The sequence below is a fragment of the Rattus norvegicus genome, chromosome 10 (genome assembly GCF_036323735.1).
Source record: "Rattus norvegicus strain BN/NHsdMcwi chromosome 10, GRCr8, whole genome shotgun sequence".
In the NCBI taxonomy this organism is placed as follows: Eukaryota; Metazoa; Chordata; class Mammalia; order Rodentia; family Muridae; genus Rattus; species Rattus norvegicus.
Genome location: NC_086028.1, coordinates 26,825,418 through 26,842,979, shown reverse-complemented (window position 1 = coordinate 26,842,979; position 17,562 = coordinate 26,825,418). Strand labels below are relative to the sequence as shown.

At 38.9% G+C, this 17,562-nt stretch overlaps 1 long non-coding RNA gene across 3 annotated transcripts in view; it reads right to left on the bottom strand.

The window, feature by feature from the left end:
- The window catches only part of LOC102548672 (uncharacterized), a 104,063-nt gene extending 87,358 nt beyond the window's left edge, over positions 1-16,705 (bottom strand). The window contains exon 1 of one of the 3 annotated variants that reach the window (XR_010055321.1): positions 16,503-16,705. This is a non-coding gene — a long non-coding RNA (uncharacterized LOC102548672). The remainder of the gene's footprint in view (positions 1-16,502) is intronic. The other 2 variants (XR_357523.5, XR_005490133.2) reach the window with 2 other exon arrangements.
- Positions 16,706-17,562: the final 857 nt, after the last annotated feature.

The following is a 17,562-nucleotide window of genomic DNA, read 5'->3' as shown; positions in this document are numbered from 1 at the left end:
TCTTCTAGGGTATAGCTTGGCTCCTTATGTTGGGCTTTACCATTTATTATCCTTTGTAGTGCTGGATTTGTAGAAAGATATTGTGTAAATTTGGTTTTGTCATGGAATATCTTGGTTTCTCCATCAATGTTAATTGAGAGTTTTGCTGGATACAGTAATCTGGGCTGGCATTTGTGTTCTCTTAGGGTCTGTATAACATCAGTCCAGGATCTTCTGGCCTTCATAGTTTCTGGCGAGAAGTCTGGTGTGATTCTGATAGGTCTCCCTTTATATGTTACTTGACCTTTTTCCCTTACTGCTTTTAATATTCTTTCTTTATTTTGTGCGTTTGGTGTTTTGACAATTATGTGACGGGAGGTGTTTCTTTTCTGGTCCAATCTATTAGGAGTTCTGTAGGCTTCCTGTATGTCTATGGGTATCTCTTTTTTTAGGTTAGGGAAGTTTTCTTCTATGATTTTGTTGAAGATATTTACTGGTCCTTTGAGCTGGGAGTCTTCACTCTCTTCTATACCTATTATCCTTAGGTTTGATCTTCTCATTGAGTCCTGGATTTCCTGTATGTTTTGGACCAGTAGCTTTTTCCGCTTTACATTATCTTTGACAGTTGAGTCAATGATTTCTATGGAATCTTCTGCTCCTGAGATTCTCTCTTCCATCTCTTGTATTCTGTTGGTGAAGCTTGTATCTACAGCTCCTTGTCTCTTCTTTTGGTTTTCTATATCCAGGGTTGTTTCCATGTGTTCTTTCTTGATTGCTTCTATTTCCATTTTTAATTCCTTCAACTGTTTGATTGTGTTTTCCTGGAATTCTTTCAGGGATTTTTGCGATTCCTCTCTGTAGGCTTTTACTTGTTTATTAATGTTTTCCTGTGCTTCCCTAAGTGTGTTCATGTCTTTCTTGAAGTCCTCCAGCATCATGATCAAATATTATTTTGAAACTAGATCTTGCTTTTCTGGTGTGTTTGGATATTCCATGTTTGTTTTGGTGGGAGAATTGGGCTCCGATGATGGCATGTAGTCTTGGTTTCTGTTGCTTGGGTTCCTGCGCTTGCCTCTCGCCATCAGATTATCTCTAGTGTTACTTTGTTCTGCTATTTCTGACAGTGGCTAGACTGTCCTATAAGCCTGTGTGTCAGGAGTGCTGTAGACCTGTTTTCCTCTCTTTCAGTCAGTTATGGGGACAGAGTGTTCTGCTTTCGGGCGTGTAGTTTTTCCTCTCTACAGGTCTTCAGCTGTTCCTGTGGGCCTGTGTCTTGAATTCACCAGGCAGCTTTCTTGCAGCAGAAAATTTGGTCTTACCTGTGGTCCCGAGGCTCAGGTTTGCTCGTGGGGTGCTGTCCAGGGGCTCTCTGCAGCGGCAGCAACCAGGAAGACCTGTGCCGCCCCTTCCGGGAGCTTCAGTGCACCAGGGTTCCAGATGGTCTTTGGCTTTTTCCTCTGGCGTCCGAGATGTGTGTGCAGGGAGCAGTCTCTTCTGGTTTCCCAGGCCTGTCTGCCTCTCTGAAGGTTTAGCTCTCCCTCCCACGGGATTTGGGTGCAGAGAACTGTTTATCTGGTCTGTTTCCTTCAGGGTCCGGCGGTGTCTCCGGCAGGGGTCCTGCCGCTCCTGGGCCCTCCCCCACGGGAGCCCAGAGGCCTTATACAGTTTCCTCTTGGGCCAGGGATGTGGGCAGGGGTGAGCAGTGTTGGTGGTCTCTTCCGCTCTGCAGCCTCAGGAGTGCCCACCTGACCAGGCGGTTGGGTCTCTCTCTCACCGGGTCTGGGAGCAGAGAGCTGCTGCGGGCTTTATTTCACATTTTTAATTTTGCTTTAGGCTAAGCAGCAACAAATAACCTCATATATTTATTTATCATTGTTTTTAGTGGCAGCAGCAAATCAACATAGCTTTGTATTTGGAATGTTGTTACAATTAATTTTGAACTTTTGTATAATATTATCAATTGATATTAAAATTATTATGATAATGTAAAAGAAGAAGGCTGAAAAAATTATATTCAGTCTCCTTTATTTTTTTTCTTTTTTCTTTTTTTTTTTTTTCGGAGCTGGGGACCGAACCCAGGGCCTTGCGCTTGCTAGGCAAGCGCTCTACCACTGAGTTAAATCCCCAACCCCTCTCCTTTATTTTTTAACTTGGGCTTGTAAACTCAGCATTACAGAGAAGGTACATTGTCATAGTATTTTCAGTGTATTAGGACAAACAGCAGTTTGGTCACTGATACTTTTGGCTATAATTGTCTTGGCTTGGTCTTAATGTACATATGTCTTCTATTATAAGAATGGAAAATGAGGCAAGACTGTAATTGTGTGTCAAGGAAAAATGATGTCTGCTTATACATTTTTTGAACATTATAATAAAATTAATAAAATTATTTTCTTCAGGGTGTCCAAGTATTCAGATTTTAAGAACCTGTGTAAACTAGGTGTAGGTGTGGATATAACTCTCAGTATCAGTCATTTCATCTCTCTTTATCTACTAAGAATGCAGTTCATTAGCACTTTAAATTAACTTTCTGGTCATTATTCTTCACCATAATGAAGCACATTGGTTTGATTTCATAGGCATGTATTCATAACTACCTACTTGTCTTATAAATGACTTATCTTCCCTGAGCAACTTTATTTAAGGTAAACTTGAATGATATATTTGTCTGCTCTGAAAATTATTGCCATTTCTGCAAAATGAAATTAATATTTTGTAAATGTAAATGTGTTACATGTACTAGTGCATGTAAGTCAAATCTTTAACCCACATACACATTATAATGAGTTAGAAATATTGACAGGATTCATAAAGCACCCTTTTCTTGAAGCCCAAGTGATAGCAATTCATTATAGAAGAGGATTATGTCAGATAAGATAAAGAGATGCAATTTGGACCTCACGAGTCTCATAACATTTCATTTGCATTGTAGTATAATGTCTAATGTAGGCAAATTGAGTAAATATTTTTTTTATTTCTTAGTCAATATAGTACCCAAAGTGAAAACATGTCATTCAGGATTCAGTTCTCTGTAATTATGTGTCTCTTTGTGCTACTTTGCATTGACATTTTTTCCTTACCAGGCATAAATTACATTTGTTTCTATAATATGTTTTCTCACACAATCCTCCGAGAATTCAGAAGCTGTGATATTTTTAATATACACTTTTTAGGTCTCTAGAAATTGGGCTAAAAGAAGGTGAGAATCTATCCAAGTTGACAAAAGAGAAAAGCCTGCTGAGAAGTGATGTGAGCATGCACAGCGGACACATGCATGCGGTATCCTAGAACTGTCAAGTAAGACATAAGCTTTATTAGAACAGAATTTTTATGTGTCAAAGCCTTTCTTAAATAAAAGTGACAATTTCTGACAGACATTGTGTCTGGACACGGATGCGTGACTAAGCAAGCAGTGCAGAAATGGTCTCTGAAATAGCTTTTAGTCAAGTAAACATTGGAAACGTCCAAGTTCTTCCTCTGTATGTCATCTGTAGACAGCAGTGTTGAAATGAAACATGCCTCTGCACCGTAACTTCTTAGAACACACACCGTTTTCCTTAGCATACTCCTAGGAAGATAACGCAGTACTGTGCAATACTGCTAGTAAAACCCGAGCTCACAATTCCATTTTGGTCTTGAGTCTGGATGCTGTCTCTACAAGTGCATTTCCCAGAAATGGGCTGCATCCTCTCAAAGACGACATCGTCCTTTTCATAGAAGGTAAAGTGACATAGGAATCTTTTTTTAAGTTTTTTTTATTAACTTTATTTCTTATTTACATTTTGAATGTTATTCCCTTTCCAGGTTTCCGGGCCAACATCCCCCTAATCCCTCCCCCTCCCCTTCCTTATGGGTGTTCCCCTCCCCACCCTCCCCCCATTACCACCCTCCCCCCAACAATCACGGTCAGTCTTAGCAGGACCCAGGACTTCCCCTTCCACTGGTGCTCTTACTAGGATATTCATTGCTACCTATGAGGTCAGAGTCCAGGGTCAGTCCATGTATAGTCTTTAGGTAGTGGCTTAGTCCCTGGAAGCTCTGGTTGCTTGACATTGTTGTTCATATGGGGTCTCGAGCCCCTTCAAGCTCTTCCAGTTCTTTCTCTGATTCCTTCGACGGGGGACCTATTCTCAGTTCAGTGGTTTGCTGCTGGCATTCGCCTTTGTATTTGCTGTATTCTGGCTGTGTCTCTCAGGAGCGATCTACATCCGGCTCCTGTCGGCCTGCACTTCTTTGCTTCATCCATCTTATCTAGTTTGGTGGCTGTATATGTATGGGCCACATGTGGGACAGGCTCTGAATGGGTATTCCTTCTGCCTCTGTTCCAAACTTTGCCTCCCTATTCCATGCCAAGGGTATTCTTGTTCCCGTGACATAGGAATCTTTAGTGGCTTCTTTTCATGTCTCTTGAAAACCAAGGGTAGTAAGCCATTTGCTTCTGTTTGAAATAAGTTATTCCACATGGACAAAGAGCATTGATTTCTGCTTTTATCAAAGACATTTTGTGTACTGAGTTAGTCGTCTGGCCCTGGTGGATTGCAAAAGTCCACCTTTGTAATTGGGCTGCACTCTGATGAATACGTTGATATATGAATACAATGCAATGATTTCTGTTTCCATACTTTATTTCCTTACAGTCATTTACCTGTCATAAGATCTTTTCAAATTATCTCTATTTCTACCTACAACGTTTCCCTGAAACAGTCATTAAATGCAGCAAGCTTAAAGATCGTACAGGCTTCTGAGCATTAGAAGTGGAGAGGTAGCTTATGGGAATGGTTTTTGTCTCTGGCTGATCTCTACACTGGAACATAGTCGTGTTCCTCTCCTGCATATAGTCTTGTTCTCATTACACTGTGGAAATTTGAATTCTTTCCCAGGTGCCTCTTAAAAGTTTGATTATATCCTTGAAATGTATTTAACTCAGAGTAAGGGAGAGAGAGGAGTTATGTGGGAGGAGAAAGAATAGGCCAGGGAGGAGGAGTTAGGAGGATAAAGGGAGAAAAAGACAGTCACAGTTCATTGATGGAACGTCTGAGACTCACATCCATTAATTCCATTTTGTCCTACTTATTAGAGGTAAAGCAGTCTCTACACTGTCTATTGAAGCTCCAATGAAGACTATAAAAGAACCAGCAAATGGGCACTTTGACTTCTCCTAATTGGACAAAACTGCCAGCTATCTGTAAGTCATTCACCCGATCTTATCGCACGGTCCAAGACTCAGCTGGCAGCACTGAAGTATACTCATGGGTGCCTCCGTGAAGACCATGTTGAGTTCAGATATATATTATGGGCCCATCGAGACCAGTTTTCATTTTATGGATGGTTTTAGTAACATTCAAGAAATTTATAAATATGATGAGGCTATCTTCAAGCCCTCGGTTCATCACTACATTCTACAAGTACTCTCTTGAATGTCCCTGAGAGAAACAACATGCACCAGAAGCTATATTGTACATTAAATCCTTGGAAAGGTTTCAGTTCTTGCTCTCATAGCCAAGGAGATAAATAAATATGTTAGGGAAAAAAAATCCCAAAAATTTTCATTAGTTTGTTTTGTGTGGTGGTCTTTTTCATATTCTTTGAACATGCCATTTCCTCATTGTCTCCTCTGCTGGTATGTGAGAACTATCGCAGTAAAACTATTATTTAACAAGGTTGCTTAATCAAAATGACATGTGAATTAATCAAGAACACGTTGTACTTCCTGGCTGCTAAAGCAGTCTAGGCTAGAGTGATGCTATTGCTACCCTGTCTTGTGATTGCACTGCATGCCGTAGGTTATAAATAACCTCGCACTTACGATTTCATTTGATCTTCATAAAGAAATTCTAGAGGAGAAAATTTCGAATTGATCTCTCCATTGTTGACATGAATGGGGGCACACAGAGGTTTTGTATTGCTACTGGATTCATATAATTATACATGTGAAACATGTTTTAAAATAGAAGAGAGAAAGAAAGAGGGGGAGAGAAGGCAAGAAGAGTCAGAATGGAGGACTAGGATTCAAAGCACATATGATCACATCACACAGCAGGTACCTCCCAAGACCAGATTCTTGAGGACACACAGCTGACTCTCAATGTCAGTAACAACAAGAAGAAATTAGGATGACTTTTCAAGTTCGGTGAGTCACAGCACCGTGAAAAAAATTGAACCTTAAAACTTTCATTTCATCCTGTATTTTCTGTGAAGCCAGTGATTCTATACCACAGACAAAAGCATTGAAAAGACATCTCAAAGGCAGAGAAAGGAGCACAGAATATAATGACTAGCACTTTTTAAAAGTTAGTGCAAGAATTCTCTCAGTGGCTATCAAATTAGGGAAGCATCAACTGATCTCCTTAAAACACAAAATGTAAAACGTTCCTTTTTCTATCTTTGTGACTAAATGACTTACACTGAAAGATTACCATAGCTCAGGCGGGTGGTCTCCAAAAAAGTTATGTTCCTTCCAAGGGCAACCATTACCAATGGATCATCCACATGGGACTCTTTTGCTCTAACCTGGGATAATTCCAAAGAGCCACTTCAGCTCTAGGAGAGTTTATGAACTGGCTGTGTCACAGCTTTAAACCCTGCTCAAACATGCTCTTCAACTTGTAAGAATCCATCCCAAAAGACACCCTGTGTGCCAACCTTTATTCTGGTTGATGCTGCTACTACTATCCATGACCCTAACATACATTAGGACTCATAGACAAGTTACAGTTAGAAGTTCTATAATGGCTTCTGTTGCTGATGTCCGCCATTATTTTTTCAAGTCAGAGTTTCCCTTGCTTATTGGTATTAGTACGTTCCACTTAATCTATAGCAACCCCTGACATTGCTACTGTAAATCCTACATCTAGTGACTAGCTTTCATAGAGTTAGTATAGCAACCCTTGGATGTGATAAACAGTGAAAGAATGTCTTCTTGAGGTATGATTCAACTTTCTATGAAGTTAATCACTGGAATGATATGGTGGGCAAACAATGGATCAGTGTTTTAAAATGTGTTTCCTTGATACTAGAACATTGAGAGGTGAGTACTACTATTTTTTTGATTTGTGGTTGGAATATGTTGTGTGTTTTGTGTGTGTGTGTGTGTGTGTGTGTGTGTGTGTGTGTGTGTGTGTGTGTGTGTGTGTGTGTGAAATACTTGAAGAATGGAGCCATGGTGATGAAAATGTCTGATGTTGGTGAAGTTAACCTGTGTACCCTATGTTCCAAACCCATTTTCTGTGGGAGTAAGAGGAAAAGTGATAAGACATTCCTTAACCAAATTCACTGGGATGGTAGGATCATCCATTTCTCTTGGAGGGATTTAGGATCAATCTTACAATTGTATGTATTACTCCATCATTTGCAGATTTTCAAGCCTCCATTTGTATATATCTTCCTGGCCTTCTAAAAATTTCTATTTTGGCTTTAAATAAATAGTTTGTAGCCATGAGTAAAGGTTTGGCTTCATAACTATTTCCTCTCTTTACATATTTTTCTGACAGTTTGTTAGAAAAAGACATGAAACATTAATTATATCTGGGTTAAAGTAAACTGCCTCTCAAACTTTGTTTTTGTGTGAGTGCATTTATTATTCTAAGAACATTAGGTATGACCTGAGTACTTTTCAGTAATTTAATTAAAACATATCTGAGACAGTTTTGTGGGAAATAATGAAGGGTATCAGGAAAGGAAGGGGAAATGATGTCAGAGTAATGATGCGACAATGTAGGTCAAGCTTTGCTAGTCTTAGAACTGATATTTTGTGCTATGTGTTGATTTACGAGACTCTTGTACTCTTCGCAATGGAAGTCAGTAGCATCCCTCTTCCAGTCCTTTCTGATGTCACAGTCAAACACCTTCATATTGGTTAAGGTTTATGGATCAAAAATCACTGCAGTGTTGAAAGTGATGGTTTAAGATATTAAGGACATTATAAATAAGGCTGCTATGAACATAGTGGAGCGTGTGTCTTTGTTGTATGTTGGAACATCTTTTGGGTATATGCCCAGGAGAGGAATAGCTGGGTCCTCAGATAGTGCAGTGTCCAGTTTACTGAGGAACCTCCAGACTGATTTCCAGAATGGTTGTGCCAGTTTGCAATCCCACCAACAATGGAGGAGTGTTCCTCTTTCTCCACATCCTCGCCACCATCTGCTCTCACCTGAGTTTTTGATCTTAGCCATTCTGACTGGTGTGAGGTGGAATCTCAGGTTTGTTTTGATTTGCATTCCCTGATGACTAAGGATGTTGAACATTTCTTTAGGTGCTTTTTGGCCAGTTAAGAACGTTTTGTTTAGCTCTGTACCTCATTTGTAAATAGGGTTATTTGGCTCTCTGGAGTCTAACTTCTTGAGTTCTTTGTATATTTTGGATATTAGCCTTCTATCAGATGTAGGATTGGAAAAGATCTTTTTTCAATCTGTTGGTTGCCATTTTGTCCTGATGACAGTGTCTTTTACCTTACTGAAGCTTTGCAGTTTTATGAGGTGCCATTAGTCGATTCTTGATCTTGGAGCATAAGCCATTGGTGTTTTGTTTGGGAAAATTTCCCCAGTGCCCGTGTGTTTGAGACTCTTCCCCACTCCCACTTTTTCTTCTATTAGTTTGAGTGTATCTGCTTTGATGTGGAGGTTCTTGATCCACTTGGACTTAAGCTTTGTACAGGATGATAAGCATGGATCGATCTGCATTCTTCTACATGTTGACCTCCAGTTGAACCAGCACCATTTGTTGAAAAGGCTATCTTTCTTCCATTAGATGGTTTTAGCACCTTTGTCAAAGATCAAGTGACCATAGGTGTGTGGGTTCATTTCTGGATCTTCAATTCTGTTCCACTGATCTACCTGCCTGTCTCTGTACCAATACCATACAGATTTTTTTTTTATGTCTATTGCTCTGTAATACTGCTTGAAGTCATGGATGGTGATTCCCCCAGAAGTTCTTTTATTGTTAAATATAGTTTTTGCTATCCTGGGTTTTTGTTATTCCAAATGAATTTGCAAATTGCTTTTTCTATCTCTATAAAGAATTGAGTAGTAATTTTGATGGGGATTGCACTGAATCTGTAGATTGCTTTTGGCAAAATGGCCATCTTTATTATATTAATCCTGTCAATCAAGGAGCATGGAAGCTCTTTCCATCTTCTGAGACCTTCCTCAATTTCTTTCTTCAGAGACATAAAGTTCTTGTCATACAGATCTTTCACTTGCTTGGTTAAAGTCACACCAAGATATTTTATATTATTTGGGACTATTGTGAAGGGTGTAATTTCCCTAATTTCTTTCTCAGCCTGTTTATTCTTTGAATAGAGGAAGGTTACTGATTTGTTTAAGTTAATTTTATACCCTGACACTTTGCTGAAGTTGTTTATCAGGTTAAGTAGTTCTCTAGAGGAACTTTTGGAGTCACTTAAATACACTAGCATATCATCTGCAAATAGTGATATTTATTTGATTTCTTCCCTTCCAATTTGTATCTCTTTTGACTTCCTTTTGCTGTCTGATTGCTCTGTCTAAGACTTCGAGTACTATATTGAATAAATAGGGAGAGAGTGGGCAGCCTTATCTAGTCCCTGATTTTAGTGGGATTGCTTCAAGTTTTTCTCCATGTAGTTTGATGTTACCTACTTGTTTCCTGTATATTGCTTTTACTATGTTTAGATTTAGGCCTTGAATTCCTGATCTTTCCAGGACTTTTATCATGAAGGGTGTTGACTTTTGTCAAATGCTTCTTCAGCATCTAATGAAATGATAATGTGGTTCTTATCTTTGAGTTTGTTTATATAGTGGATTACATTTATGGATTTTCATATATTAAGCCATCCCTGCATCCCTGGCATGAAGCATACTTGATCGTGATGGATGATCATTTTGATGTGTTCTTGGTTTTGCTTTGCAAGAATTTTATTGAGTATTTTTGCGTCAATATTCATAAGGGAAATTGGTCTGAAGTTCTCTTTCTTTGTTGGGTTTTTGTGTGGTTTTGGTATAAGAGTAATTTTGGCTTTACAAAAGGAATTCGGTAGTGCTCCATCGGTTTCAATATTGTGGAATAGTTTGGATAGTATTGGTATGAGGGCTTCTATGAAGGTCTGGTAGAATTCTGCACTGAACCCATCTGGATCTGAGCTCTTTTTGGTTGGGAGACTTTTAATAACTGCTTCTATTTCTTTAGAAGTTATGGGGTTGTTTAGATGATTAATTTTTACTGATTTAACTTTGGTACCTGGTATCTGTCTAGAAAATTGTCCCCTTCCTTCAGACTTTCCAGTTTTCTTGAATATAGGCTTTTGTAGTAGAATCTGATGATTTTTTTTCTTCAGATTCTGATGTTATGTCTCCCTTTTCATTTCTGATTTTATTAATTTGGATACACTCTCTGTGACCTCTGGGTAGTCTGGCTAAGGGTTTATCTATCTTGTTGATTTTCTCAAAGAGCCAGCTCCTGGTTTTGTTGATTTTTTTCATATTCCTTTTTTTCCTAATTGGTTGATGTTAGCTCTGAGTTTGATTATTTCCTGCCTTCTACTTCTCTTGGAATTATTTATTTATTTTTGTTGTAGAGCTTTTAGGTGTGCTGTCAAGCTGCTAACATATGCTCTCTCCTGTTTCTTTTTGCAGGCATTCAGAGCTATGACTTTTCTTATTAGCACCGCTTTCATTGTGTCCTATACATTTGGGAATGTTGTATCTTCATTTTCATTAAATTCTAAGAAGTCTCTCATTTGTTTCTTTATTTCTTCCTTGACCAAGTTGTTATTGAGTAGAGCAGTGTTCAGTTTTCATGTATATGTCAGCTTTCTGTCATTATTGTTGTTATTGAAGACCAGTGTTAGTGCGTGGTGATCTGATAGGATACATGGGATTACTTCTATCTTCCTCTGTCTGTTGAGGCCTGTTTTGTGACAGATTGTGTGGTCAGTTTTGGAGAAGGTACCATGAGGTGCTGAGAAGAAGGTATATCCATTTGTTTTAGGATTGAATGTTCTATAAATATCTGCAAATCCATTTGGTTAATAACCTGTTAGTTTCTCTATGTCTCTGCCTAATATCTGTTTCCATGATCTGTTCATTGATGACAGTGGGGTGTTGAAATCTCCTATTATTATCATGTGAGGTGCAATGTGTGCTTTGGGCTTTAGTAAGGTTTCTTTTATGAATGTAGGTGTCCTTGCATTTGGAGCGTAGATATTTAGGATTGAGAATTCGTATTTGTGGATTTTTCCTTTGATCATTATGAAGTGTCTTTCCTTATCGTTTTTAATGATTTTTGGTTGAAAGTCAATTTTATTTGGTATTAGAATGGCAACTCCAACTTGTTTATTTGGGCCATTTTCTTGGAAAGTTGTTTTCCAGTCATTTACTCCCAGACAGTGTCTGTTTTTGTCTCTGAGGTGTGTTTCCTGCATGCACCAAAAATACTGGGTTCTCTTCTTTCTTTCTTTTTTTTTTTTTTTTTTTTTTTTCCGGAGCTGGGACCGAACCCAGGGCCTTGCGCTCGCTAGGCAAGCACTCTTCCGCTGAGCTAAATCCCCAACCCCAATACTGGGTTCTCTTTACGTATTCAGTCTGTTAGTCTATGTCTTTTTATTGGGGAATTGAGTCTGTTGATGTTGAGAGATATTAAGGAATAATGATTGTCACTTCCTGTTATTTTCGTTGTTAGAGGTGGAATTATCTTGTCTCTCTTTTGGTTTCATTGCAAGAAAATTATAGTCTGGCTTTCTGTACAGTGTAGTTTCTCTCCTTGTGTTGGAGTTTTCCATCTATTATTCTTTGTAGGGCTGGATTTGTAGAAAGATACTGTGTAAACTTGGTTTTGTCATGGAATATCTTGGTTTCTCCATCTATGTTAATTGAGAGTTTTGCTGGATACAGTGACTTGGGCTGGCATTTTTGTTCTGATAATGTCTGTATAACATCTGTCCAGGATCTTCTGGCTTTCATAGTCTCTGGCGAGAAGTCTGGTGTAATTCTTATAGGTCTGCCTTTATATGTCACTTGACCTTTTCCCCTTAATGCTTTTAATATTCTTTCTTTGTTTTGTGTGTTTGGTGTTTTAACTATTATGTGACGGGAGGAATTTCTCTTCTGGTCCAATCTATTTGGAGTTCTTTAGGCTTCTTGTGTGTTTATTAGCATCTCTTTCTTTAGGTTAGGGAAGTTTTCTTCTGTAATTTTGTTGAATATATTTAGTGGCCCTTTAAGTTGGGAGTCTTCACTTTCTTCTGTGCCTATTATCCTTAGGTTTGGTCTTCTCATTGTGTCCTACATTTTCCTGTGTGTTTTGGTCTGGGAGATTTTGCCTTTTACATTATCTTTGACAGTTGCGTCAATGTTTTCTATGGTATCTTCTGCCCCTGATATTCTATCTTCTATCTCTTGTATTCTGTTGGTGATGCTTGTATCTATGGTTCCTTGTCTCTTCCTTAGGTTTTCTAAATTTTGGGTTGTCTCCCTTTGTGCTTTCTTTATTGTTTCTATTTCCATTTTCAATTTGTTTACCTGTTTGGTTGTGTTTTCCTGTAATTCTTTCAGGGATCTTTGTGTTTCCTCTCTAAGGGCTTCTATTTGTTTACTTGTGTTTTCCTGCATTTCTTTAAGGGAGTTCTGTATGTGTTTCTTAAAGTCCTCCATCATTATACAAAAATGTGATTTTAAATCTAAACCTTGCTTTTCTGCTGTGTTTGGATATCCAGTATTTTCTTTGGCTGGAGAACAGGGTCTGATGATGCCAAGTAGTCTTGGTGTCTGTTGCTTAGGTTCCTGTGCTTGCCTCTAGCCATTGGGTTGTCTCTGGTGTTCACTTGTCTTGGTGTTTCTGAGAGTGACTTGACCCTGCTGTAGGTCTCTGTGTCAGCACTCCTGTAGTACAGGTTTCCTGTTTTCTTTCAGCCTTTTCTGAGAACAGGTGCTCTGCTTTCAGGTGTGTCAGCACTCCTGGAGACTGTCTTCCATCTCTTGGTGTGAGCAGGAATCAAAGGGTCCTGTCCCTGATTGCTTCGAAGTCCTTGCACCCAGGGGGTACTGTTGGAACTAGGGAATTCCCTCTTGAGTCTGGACTGTGGACTAAGGGTAGTCTCCTCTGACTTCTCAGGAGTATCCACACTTCTAAGTATTCAGCTCTCTCCCTCATGGGATTTGGTTGCAGGGAGCTGTTTGGCCAGTTCAGTTCGGTCCTGGGCACAGACCAGAGCAGCAAGTACTGGCAGCTGTTTGTCCCTATATCCCTGTGTCCAGAGGCACTGTGAAGCTTCCCCTTGGACCAGGGATGTGGGAAGAGGTGTGCAGAGGTGGCAGACTGTCCTGGGGTCTCAGCATGTCTGTACTCCTGGGTGGTCAGCTCTCTTCCCAATGGGATTTCAGTGCAGGGAGCTCTAATACAATGTTTTTTGTTTGTTTGTTTGTTTGTTCGGTTGGTTGGTTGGTTTTTTGTGACTAGTATTCAGTACGTTCTCAATAAATGTTTTTTGATTCTGAAAAATGCATGTACATCAAGCATATACACTTATTACATGAAGATTTGGCTAAAAATGTCAAAACAGAGCAATTTTTGCTGGGAAAATATTCTACTACTAAATAGGGTGTCCTCAGCCTGAATCTTTTGTTTTGTCACTGATACCTACAATTCAATAAATACTTATTGGTTGTTAAAAGTGCATCTATGTTAAGTAAATACACTTATTACATGGAGGTTTGACTTATATTTTCAAAACAGAAGTTTAACAGAAAAGTCATTTTGGATATAGGAACATCTGTAAATAACACAAGCTAAGCATTGTTATGCAAGAAACAATAGGCTGTCATGAGACAAAATTAGAGGGATCAGTTAGAGAAGGCAGCCATGGAAATACAGGAACAAAGAGTGCAGCAGGGACTGAAGGAATCTTCAAGAGACTGTCCCACCTGGGGATCCATCCCATGTGCAGCCACCAAACCCAGACACTATTGCTGATGCCAAGAAGTGCTTGCTGACAGGAGCCTGATATGGATGCATCCTGAGAGTCTCTGCCAGAGCCTTACTGATACAGATGAGGTTGTTTGCAGCTAACTATTGGAATGAGCATGGGCACCCCAATGAAGAAGTTAGGAGAAAGGACTGAAGGAGCTGAAGGGGTTTGCAACACCATAGGAAGAACAACAATATCAACCAACCAGACCCTCTAGAACTCTTAGGGACTAAACCACCAACCAATGAGTACACAGTGAGGGATCTGTGGCTCTAGCTGTATATGTAGCAGAGGATGGCATTGTCTGCCATCAATGGGAGGTGAAGCCCTTGGTCCTGTGAAGGCTCATTTCCCCAGGGTAGGGGAATGGCAGGGGGTTGAGGTGTGTGTGGATGGGTGGGAGTGGGAGCTTCTTCATAGAAGTAGGGAGGGGTGATGGGAAATGGGAAAAGGGATAACATTTGAAATTTAAAGACAAAGTATCCAACTCCAAAAAAAAAAAAGAAAGAAAAGAAAAGAAAAAGAAAAAGAAAAGAATATATTCCTTAGAATACAGTGTTGAAACCAATGCCTAAAGCTGCAAAGAGCTAGCCAGAAATACTTCTGCTCTGCTTTCCCATCCACACATCTTCCGACCTTTATCTCTTCAGGTCTTAGTCACTTTTGAATAATATATGCTTACTGGCATTGGAGAGAAGGGATTCGCCTTCAGAGGGTGACTACTTAATCTCACAAAATCACCTTTGATTTTAACCATGGTCTGGTAGGGAACCATCCTGATAAATCAAAGCTACCTGTCTGTTTGTTTATTAAACAGGAATTGATGTGTAGCCCGGCTTGCTTCAACCCATGGTTTCTCTGTTCTCTTCAGTGCTGTGGTTTGTGGCAAGGTTCAAATGTCTACTGTTGCTGCTGTTTTGTTTTTATTTAACACCAGCCTTATTAACTTGATTTCTTTAGGACTGCTAAAATTCATAGTTTTAATTAGGAAATATATGCTCATAATGTTTCTAGAAGCACACCAGAGCAGAGTGTTATTGAATCTGCCATTTGAAATCATGTTTGTCATCCCCTCCAAAACAAAATCCTACTGGGAACTTTCCTGTGCACATTTTTAAGGCTAAAACACAGAAGGAGTATAACCCTTTCACTCTGTTGTGACACACACACTGCTCTTTCTAAACCTTAAAACAGGAGTGAGGCTGGCAAGGGAGCCAGACAGAAAAACAATTGCGAGCTTTTCCTATTATTTTGTAATTAGGTCTTAAATTTGCTGCTGCATCAACAAGAAATGACATGTAGGGTGACACTCTAGTGGCACAAATACCCATCAGTGTGGACATTCACACAGGCTAGGAAACACATTAGTTGTCAAGACCAGGGCCCTGAGATGACAACTGAAAACCATAATAAGACATGCCCTCGTGCCTCTTAGCATGGTTATAAATAAAGTAAAACAATGACTACTGTTGAAGATGTGGAGGAAGAAAATATTTTTGCACTGTTGATAGAAATATAAATTGATATAGCTGCTATGCTAAACAATCTGAAGGTTATTAAAAGATTACCAGAACTGCCAAATGAAATGCTAGTCCTCACAGATATGTAATCAAAAACAATGAAATCAGCATATCTAAGAGACCTTTGCACTCAATGTTCATTATAGAATTATTTATAATAAATGTGGTTCACATATAGTATGCAATATATACATATGTATATATATAGAGAGAGAGCAATGTTTACCTTAAAGAAGGAATATTAATTTTAAAAACGAATACCATCTCTTGAATAAATATAAACAAATCTGGAAGACATATTGCACATAAAGTAAAACATATAACTTATGTCTTCCTCCTGTGTTTAAGTAAGAAGGTCAAAGTCACAGAATGGTTGTTTGAGGCTGAAGATGGAGAAATGATAAGGTATATGCAAAGGGACATGATTTTATTTATTAAAGAACAATAAATACCATGAATTTATTGTACAAAGTTACAACTATAATTGATAATTTATTGTATATTAGAAATTTACCAAGATTTTATCATCTCAAGCACATACACACACACACACACACACACACACACACACACACGCACGCACAATGAAAATTAAAAGTTAATTTGTGGGTGAACAGTTTGATTATGAAATTCATCTTACAATTAAGAAATGTATCATAATGTTCCACTGTAAATATTTGATATATACATTTCTGTGTCAATTATAAATATTGTAGAAAGGGATTTGAAAGATAATAAGAATGATAATAAGTGGTTTAGAAACATGTCAGAAAGAGCTCCTGAGCACTTGGAAATGTAGAACATAGATACATCTAAATGTCACACAATTTAATATATAATGCATACAAAGAAGTTAACGAGGTCACATTTGTGGGAAGCCTCATGTAACCACAGCCATGTCATTTTTCAGAAAATACATGGAAGCTAAAACTAAACCCTAACCATGGTATTTGGGCCTCACCAACTAACAAGAAAATAGAGCCTGATGGCCAAATAATATGAAAGGTTTCAAAACTACAGAATAACACTTTCTAAATGCCCCCATACTTTGCACTCCAACAGCTTACCTGAATGTTCTCACATGTCTTTGTTTAAAGAAGAGTAGTTATTTTGTTTGTACTGTGGGTCGTCCTTAATATTTTGTATATCTTTATTTCAATGTGCCTCAGTGGCTTTTAAAGCTATTAAATACGCTTTAAGTTAAAAAAATAAAACCTCCAGTTTCTTGCTCTTCCTAGAGGCCTTGCATCTCAAGCATAATGTGGGCAGCATAATAATGCAGTACTGTGTTGTTGGTTAGAGAGGACGTTCTTGTGAAATCTGAAACATGGCCAGAGGCCTCTTCAAAATTAAAGCTCCAAAGAGCAAGGGCTTCCCAAAGCAGTCTCCATACAAAAGGAATGAGCAGATAGATGTCCAAGTCACCCAGATTTTCTTAGGATATACTAGATGACTCTTGAGCATTTTCTTAAAAATAAATATAAAGTTTGTCATGCAAAAAAAAAAAAACCTTTTTTCCCTGTTCTAAAAGTAAAGAGTTGAGAAGTTTTATAGAAGTTATCCTTTTTATAATTAATCATTTATTTGTTTCCATTTCAAATGGCATCCAGGTTACCCCTTCATAAAATCTCCCATCCCATCCACCATCTTTCTCTATTCCCCTTCCCTTTGCCTCTCTGAGGGGGCTCCTCCACCCACTCATGAATTCCAGTCTCACTACTCTAGCATCCTCCTACACTGGGACATCAAGCCTCCACAGGACCAATGGCCTCCTCTCCCATTGATATTATATAAGCCCGTGCTACATAGGTATCTGGAGCCATAATCCTTAAGTAATCAACCAGCATAGCAAACTAAACAGCAGAGCACTGACAGCGGGAGAGCTCACAGCTCTGAGCAGGGAAGAATAGATGGTTGGTGTCGCTGTCAATGAGTCAGAAGATGTTGAGAGGTTTATTGATCACACAGAGTAGTCAGGTTGTGGAGTGGGAATTCAAAGTGACTTAAAAATACCATACACTAGGTCAAGTGTGATGACACTCACAAGTAATCAACACATTGGGTGGCAGAGACAGGTCAATTGACCTGATTTTGAGGCCAATCTGGGTAAGATTATGTCTCAAGAAA